This window comes from Poecilia mexicana, unplaced genomic scaffold (assembly GCF_051168715.1).
Source record: "Poecilia mexicana isolate PSO_F unplaced genomic scaffold, ASM5116871v1 scaffold_14, whole genome shotgun sequence".
Taxonomy (NCBI): domain Eukaryota; kingdom Metazoa; phylum Chordata; class Actinopteri; order Cyprinodontiformes; family Poeciliidae; genus Poecilia; species Poecilia mexicana.
In genome coordinates, this window is record NW_028263383.1 from 3491613 (window position 1) to 3500286 (window position 8674).

General features: G+C 39.3%; 1 protein-coding gene across 3 annotated transcripts in view; it reads right to left on the minus strand.

The window, feature by feature from the left end:
• The window catches only part of LOC106923492 (serine/threonine-protein kinase PAK 3), a 36554-nt gene extending 28838 nt beyond the window's left edge, over positions 1-7716 (minus strand). For 2 of the 3 annotated variants that reach the window (XM_014996540.2, XM_014996538.2), the window contains exon 1: positions 7485-7716. The gene's annotated coding sequence lies outside the window, so the exon portion shown is untranslated. Of the gene's footprint in view, positions 1-2448; positions 2574-7484 lie in introns of those variants that run through there. The other variant, XM_014996539.2, reaches the window with a different exon arrangement.
• Positions 7717-8674: the final 958 nt, after the last annotated feature.

Consider the following 8674-nt stretch of genomic DNA (forward strand, 5'->3'; position numbering starts at 1 on the left):
GTCATTTCTGATTGCACTATTTTATAGGGAATAATAACGGTGCCAATAAATGTGGAATTCTAAATTATTTCCTAACTTCCGTTGCTTTCGCCAATGAATAAATGCACTCAAATTAAAACTTGGTTAGAAAAGAAATCGGTGTGAGAATATGCTTCTGCAATAAAAGCTGAATGTATTTTAAGAGTTTTTCCACATCTGACCAAAGTCCCTCCATCACCACAAAGTAATCATTCTAATTTTATCAAAATGAGTTTTTATAAAACTGAGTTCTTTGAATTCAGGGAATTGTTTTAGGCCAGGGATTTCCTCAATGGAAAATTCAAAAAGCTGCATATCAGTCTGACTAAAATGTAAACCAGTGTTGTTAAATTCGCAGCAACACCGTCACCGTCCACAAGCTTTAATCCTCAGAGCAAAAATAGAGCCTGAATAAACAAAAGACAAAAGCAAAGTCATTTAACTTTTCATCACTGCCAGAATCTAATTAGGTTCTGCCTTCGTTAGCTGCATCTCAATGTGCTTAGTCAGTGAAAGAAGCAAAGTTTGAATGAACTCAGTGATAAATGAATCAGAGCCCTCCATCTCTCTGTGGACTGATCTGAACAACCGCCGGGTCCATCTGCGGTGCCGGTGCGGCTGAACTGGTTTGTCATGGCCTGTCTTGTGAGATAAAAATGGATTTCTACTGTGATTGTTGGTGCATTTTTGTATTTGTGAAAGGCATTTTAAGTATTTGCTGTTTTACTTCATTCTTTAGCTTTGACTAAACAAGATCTTAACTTGGCTCCCTTATAAGACTGACACTAAAGGTGTTAGTGTTAACATAATCTTTTACACATTAGCTCCTTAAAAGTAAAAAAATATATATTTATTTCATTTTAAAACATGGAAACAGATGATTTATAATTTAATCATCTGAATAAACATCCTATAGTAGATATTTATTTTAAAAAAGGGGTTATCTAACCTTATTAATTTAACTGAAAATAGGCTGTTTGGTTGTAAACATTACAGCAAAAAGAACAAATCAAATCTACACTTTGGTCAGGGAATTTTAAATAAATATATTTATCAACTTTTAAAAAGTACAAAACTGCTGATTATTGTAGCAGCAGTGCTAAGAAAAACAAAACAAACAAAAAAAACACCTAATTGTATGAAGGATTTTTTTCCAAAGTGAGAAAATGCACTCAAGTTTGAAAATTTTAACTTTTAATGTTGCTCTGCTGCAGCACAAAAACTTGATTTTTTTTTACTCAGCAGGTAAAACCAAAAAAAAAACCAAAACAAGTATTTCCTGAACTTTAACATAAAAATGAAGTTTTTCCTGTTTTGCACCAGAAATATTTTTGCCATATTAGCCTGCGTTATCTACAAGTGAAGTATTTTCTTTAACAGTGTGGCGTCGGTAGGCCTGTTGGAGAGCCAGCTGGAGGCGGTTAGGGGAGTGGATTCCCTCCTGCCACGCCAGCTGGTCCACCTGCTTATAGTCGAGTTGAAAGGTTTAAAACGGGCATTGTAATGGATCAGAGGACGGGCGTGAAAAGCCTGCAGATCTTGTAGAGTCATTTTTGTGTCAACAAGTGGATAAACAAAGATGTGGACAGTTGCTACAAACTGCATTGGCACCTGAACGTAGAGAGAAGGGAAAACTGAAACGGTGAAACAGGGTCGATGATATTCAGTTGTGTGGCTAATGGATTCCTTCTACCTAAACTAATTAAATTACATGGACATAAGTATGACTGAGCTATTTGTTTGTCTAAAACCTGGGGTTTTAAACACCTTTGATGTATAAGCCTCTTACGGTTTTTGTCAAATCTTAAACAGTATCAGGGATTTCAGCCTCCAAATGTATTTATGACAGAATTAGAAGACGAGAAAAAGTATAAGCAAAAAACCAGATTTATTCAAAAGGCTCATCTTTCAGTCATCATTTTTAAAACTTCTCCAAAAGAATTACTTTTAACATATTTTGTCTTTTGTTACTGTGTCTTTACGCCGCTTTCTGCAGTCCTCTGAGCCTCAGTTAACGTATCATTTGTTCCTTTAAAAATCAAAAATGTCTCCTGATGGTTGGATCAGGTTTTACTTTCTACTGAAATCCTCCCACAGGGCTCCTACACATTTTCCAGGTAAAAATGAAAGGAAGGAAGAAATGAGAGAAAATAAATGCACAAGGACGAAAGGGACAAAGAGAGAGAAAACACACGAGGGAGGAAATGAACAAAAGAAATGAGGGAAAGGTAGACAAGGAATGATGCATGAAAGGAAAGATAGAAAGAAAGAGGAAGTAAGTAAGGAAGGGAACAGATGATGTAAGGGAAGAAAGGAAGGAGATGAAGGACAGAAGGAAGCATGTGAAGAAGTGAAGACGCAAGGAAGAAAAGAAGAACATAAAAAATTTAGACAATGAGGTAGAAAATAATAAAATTGTTTTTTCCATACTGAAATCAAACTGCATAACTTTCCAGCCTTCGTAGGAACCCTGCCCCCAACATACGTCTTGTCCTGTCCCTGTGTTGAACGTCAAGGTGAGGCGACATGGATATCTATGGAGGAGGCGACACATAAAGTCACACATGCAAGTAAACCTGCTGTAAGTCGCAACAGACATCAAGCGGGGAGATTACAGAGGGAGCTGTGTCAATGTGTCAGTGTGTGAGTGTTTCCTCTGTCTCTCTTCATCCATCTCCCTCGCTTACTCCCCCTCCTCTATCTAAGACAAAATGGCCAGATGGCTTCCAATCCTACATGCTAATCCATGACACACAGACTGGAGCTCTGAAACACCTACTGCAAGAACTGCCGTGACCTTAAAAACACACAGAAGGAGCAACCCGCACGCGGGGCCACAACAAGAGCCCGAAACGATAACCCGTCTCAACGTCGGCACCGCAGCCCTCAACAGATGGAGGTCTCCTTGTATGCGTTTTCTGTGGCCCGATATCATGTTTCAGGCCGGCCCAGTTAGCAGGCTGCAGGCCAAGATGAGGTACTGTGTCTGCTGCTTTTGTTAGCTGGGCTGAGGTAAGAGAAGCTGCTTGTGTTGGGTTACGGTGACAAGTGGAAAACGTAGGAAGAGCACGGCTAATACTCCTGGAGACAATGAGGCTAGCGTGGAAAAAGAAACGCACATTGTCTCAGCGCACAAAAAAAAAGTCCTGTTTCTGCCATGTGTTGTCAGGGATACCTTTAGGAATAAATAGAGCACAGTTGGAAGCTACTTCTACTATGCACTCACTAATCAGAAATAGGCCTGGTCCAGGCGGCGCGTATAGTAGTGGTAAAAACGAGCGCCCCATGTACGAGGCCGCTAGTCCCCGCAGCAGCTGGAGTTTGATTCCTGACCCTTGAGCCTTTGATGCAAGTCTTTCACCCGTCTCTCTACTCAATCCTTGTGGAATTTACAGCAAATAAAAGCAGCTAGTGTTACAAAACCTTAAAAAAACAAAGAAGAAGAAACACCTATAGCAAAGCTTTTAAAGAATACCGTTCCTAGAGTTCAAGGTGACCTTGCTGACAATGTTTCAGGCTGACCTGATTTTTTTTTTGACAGACAAAAAAAATAAGTAGCTGCACACTGCTGGTCAGCTGGTTGAAAGAAGGCTACCACTCTTATCCCCCACTCAGGAAAGCAAATCTAGCTGGAAAAAAAATTTTAGTTTGCAAAAATTATTATCTGTAGATAGACATTATCTGCAGGAAACTACGGGACAACCAACCGCCACTTTTATCAACCCTTTAATGTGTGATTCAAGAAACAGATTTTAGAAAATAATCATTCTGCCTTTATTAAACTCTTTACTAGATGCATTTAACAAAAATTAAAAAAAAACTCCTATAAGCATCACCTGGGTTTTAATGTATGGTTTTGCATTGTATTTATACCTACAAAGATAGATGTAAGCATAATAAAACACCTGATACAATGGAACAACATTTTGTATTTTTATAGAGAATTTGTTAAATTTATTGAAAGAAGTGCTTGACTGTAATAAAAAGCATATTGTTGCTAATAAGACAATAAGTATCACGTAACTATTTTACTTAAAAACTGTTAGATTGTGCGTCACATCAGTTATTTGTTAGCTCATTAGCTTAGCTGTTTTAAAAACTTCAGGTTAGATGACATGAGCCAAAATAATAGATTAAAACAAAAATTTAAAAAATGTTCCAGTCAAGCAGTAAGGAAAACGGCACATTTATGATAAACTATAGAAATAGTTTTATGTACTTAAACTTGTTTGAACCATAAAAGTGATTTTGAACATTAGCGTGAAAACCTAAACCACAATAAACCGCTCTATATTCACCACAAGCACTACACTGGGGGTCGCGACTGTACCTGTATTTCAGTTCCAGCATATAAATACACACAACTATTGTGAGATGAGTCTCTTTCATTTTTCTCCAGAGAGGCGCATTTAACATGCAGAATAACTCAGAACAACCTTTTACTGAACAGAAAAAAGCCAATTTGCTCGTGACGGACTCCTATAGAGAAAGGTGTGATGAGAATATGATGAAAGTGACATATGGAGTATCACAGGAGAGCAATGGAGACTGATTATCCAGCAACAGCCTCACAGATCGCTGAATAGCAGGACGCATAAGCACAGAGTAATTCTGCTCTAATGGCATACCATAACTTTGACTGATTGTCGACCTGTCTTCTGATTAAGACCCTTCAGTAGATTGACAAAACTGAAGTGGCTGCTTCTCCGTCAGTCTAAGAGCAGGATAAAGAGCTGCACTGAAACACAGTGTTTAGTTATAAGACAGAAAAAGACACAAAGCCTTGTGTTTTCTTATTGTCTGATAAACCTCTAGAATAAACCTTTGTTGTTGGAGGTCAGTTGTTATGACTAATTCATTATTTATATTTGGTCAATTAAAGATTAATGAGATAATTATTGTTAACTGTACACGTATTGCCTTTATATTTGTTAAAAATGCGTTAAATGTTATAACTTGGGTTAATTGTTTTTGGTTCCTTTCCACAAACTAGTTGTGGTTGATGGTGCATTTTTAGCACCACAATGGGGGGTGGGGAGGTTTCATGATGCCATCTATATGGTGCACACAAACTATTAGACACAAGCCAGGGCCTGATCAACCCTGACTGGGTGAGACCCAAACCACCCAATGATCCAATGATGCAGCACTGAAGATGTCTGGGTTGGATAATAAGTGTAAGTTAAGAAACATCCATGCTGCCGAGTCCATAGCTTAGCAAGCTCCTCCTCTTTTTTTCTACAAATAATGGATAAACACTTCAATTTTAGTTTCAGACCAAAATACTCTAATAAATAAGGTTTTTATCCTGTAGTGTATTTACAAACTCGAATCTGGTTATTTTTCAGGCAATGGCTTCTTCCTAGCTGAGTGCTTTTTCAATCAATGCTGGTGCTTGACTAATTTCACTGCGGATAATGACATGCTTGTAGTATTTTCAGCAAACATGTTCACAAGAGCTTTTGCTTTGGGGTTAATTAGTCCTGTCACAATAATCAATAAATCAACTAATCGCATGACAAATTAAAACAAACTCAATAATTTTCACTTGCATAATTTATCGTTTTTCTCTTTTTCTACCAAAAACTGGATGATAAAAGTCTTCGGTCTGGTGATCTGGTTTCAACTAGCCCTTATTTTGAAGGACAGTTTTGTTAACAGAGACTTCATTTAACTTTTTGTTTCTTTTTTTTAATTATTTATTCATAGTGGATATTTAAAATGTCTTCCGGTTCCAGTGCTAAATGTTCATCAGAATTTAAAGTTTATTGATCTGTAAGAATGTGTTCTCGCATTATTATCACTTGAAAATGGTCCAAGCACAACAACATCATCGTTTTTTGCGATAACTTCGGGGGACAATTTATCGTCCAGGAAAATTTGTTATTGTGACAGCGCTGGGGCTAAAACACACATTTCAAACCAAAACACTTTTATTTCTATGACACAGGACAGTCTGATGGCTGAACAGATCACTGTGTCCAACATGCGGAGGTTCAAAACTCTCTTCCTCATTACTTGCTTTATTTTCTCTGGTTTTTCCATGATGTCAGACGAGGAAGCAGTGTTTGAGGTGTTGCCTTCAAATACATCCACAGATTTGCATCCATTTAACTCAAACATTTACAAAGCTGTGAAATCCTCACATGGCCACTCACAAAATGCTTAAAGTTTCTCAGTAATCTGGGATTTAGTAAATATTAACCATTTTGGTAATCCCCACTGATGGAAAATAAGTAAAGTTCAGTCTGATACAAGTGAGAAAAATATGGCTAAATGTATTTCTGTACAGAGTATGCAAATGGGTTGCTTCTACTTTATATAATGACGAGTATTAAGCAGGAGAAATTAAGCTTAGAGGGCAAAGTCTCTGGGAGAGAAGTGTAACGGAGATCAATGTTCAAAGAGAGCAGCACCTTCACTAACCCATCCCCCAATTCCCCTCTATGATCATCTGGCGCTCCCTGAGTCGCTGACATGACTCCCTAATATTTCTCCTCACATCAGACAACAGGTCTCCCATCAGGCCCTGCTCCTGCTCAGGATGACTGCGCTTCCTGCGAGAGGAATCTCCCACTCCCTGCACGCCGGCGGCCAGGACACAACCACTGCAACACACAGAGAGAGAGAGGCTGCAGGGGAGACAGATTCAGCTGGCTCTGCAGTCATCTCCTCCATCCTCCTCTGCTGATGACGGCCGGGGAGGAATCCGAGATAGATCAGCTCGGTTTTTCACAAAACCCACCCCCACTCCGGTCCCCAGTAAAGTCAGGTGACCAGATGTTGTATATCTCTCCCTGTCACTACAGCCGCCATGAAGCTGCTGCTGCTGCTGCACACAACCATGTTTGAAGCCAGGACACGGAGGCGCGTCTCCGAGTGTGTGTGCATCCCTTCCCAGAGACCATAAGTGAGGCGGTGCAGAGGAGAGCTCACATAAAAAATAAAAATAAAACAAAAAGAGCATCCATCAGCACATAAACCATCCATCTCCAGCCCATCCACATCAGCATTTACAGCTCTGATCCATCCAGCAGCTCCCAAAAATAGCATTGCTTCTTTCTAGCCACTGCAGCTGCTGCATTTCACACACACACACGCACACACACACTTTCACTGACACAAGGATTGCTCAAATGCCACCGTTGATTCCAAGTAATAAGGATGCTATATTTGTGAGGTGTAAAGGGGTGCACACAGAGGTGATGCGATACAGGGTAGTGTGAGATGATATAAAACGCATCCAGCTCCTCCAGCGGGGCCATCTATTCCCATCTCAACCCAAGACACGAGAAGGACTGCTGAGGAAACAGCTGCCTGATTAGCAGGCCAGAATGCAGAGTGCAGGAAGAAAAAAGGAAGGCTACAAAGCAACCCCTACATACACAGCCTCTCCCCTCCTCCTCCAGTTCTCCTCTGCTCCCCCCTTCCACATCCCTTATTGCATTACACACAGAGGGAATTACCTGAAATATGTCTTCACATTCTCCTGCTCGGTGTCTCGCCTTTGGGCCTGGAGTCCCGCTGGATTCATCGTCAGCCGTACAGTCCTAGTGACGGTTTAAAGGCAGGACTGCCATTCTCTTGTCAGACCAGTTCCTGACCCTAAAAGCAAAGCTTGTTCGGCAGGCTGGATGCTTCACTGGCTGTTCACTGTTCCCTAGCCCGTGATGTCATCCACCCAGCTCGGCTGATTGGCTGAAGGGCTGAATATTAATACGGGCAGCAGGTCCAGGGGCGGAGACAGCCGAAGGGCAGACGCGGTTGGTTTTCCGTTTAACAGACCAAACCTGTAAACGAGAAACAGGAGGGAGTTGGGTTTAGATTTTACAGTTTTGAATGTAACCTAAACATTTAGTTATATTACACACACACTCACACGCAGCTGTCAGAGAAGTTTTCATTAGTTTCAGTTTAAGGTCATTTTCACAGGATATAGAAATATGAGTGAGCACTGACGTGTATGTAAATTGAGGCTAACAACCCATATGAGTGTGTGTGGGTATGGATGTATGGATGCATTTATGTAAACCCAAATAAAATGGAAAATTAATTAACCCATTTTTTTATTTGATTTAATAATGAGGGTCGATCTGAAAAATTGTTATGAGTTTATGGGATTTTTCCTCCACCTTTTCAAGAATGTTAAGATTATTGTGGTATAAAAATATGTCTTTTACATTCCTTGTCCATGTGTGTGATTTTATACTCATATCATGTTTGAAATAAATAAAAATAATAATATAAAAAAATAAGTTTTACATTTCTGAGTATAAGACAGTATAAGAAAACAAATTACTGATTATTACATAAAAACTCACTTATCACATCATATACTATAATTATCAGGTATATTGATCTCTCTTTCTAATAGTATAATTTCTACAAAATAATTTATCCCTGGCTTTATGTTGTTCAAAATGTCATGTTTTTTGTGTTTTTGCACCATAGTTGTGATTCTTGCCAATCAAAAATAAAGCCCTTCTTTGATCTTGTCAAAAAAACATCACTGTGTATCTAAAAGACAAACCAGAGAGAGTAATGTCTGATCACACAGACATTTCTGAGCTTGCAAAAAGTTGAAATTGATTCAAAATGCTTGTTCTGCATTGGCTTTGCTTCCAAACTTGATTTGTTGAGTATTTCTGGTTGAGTT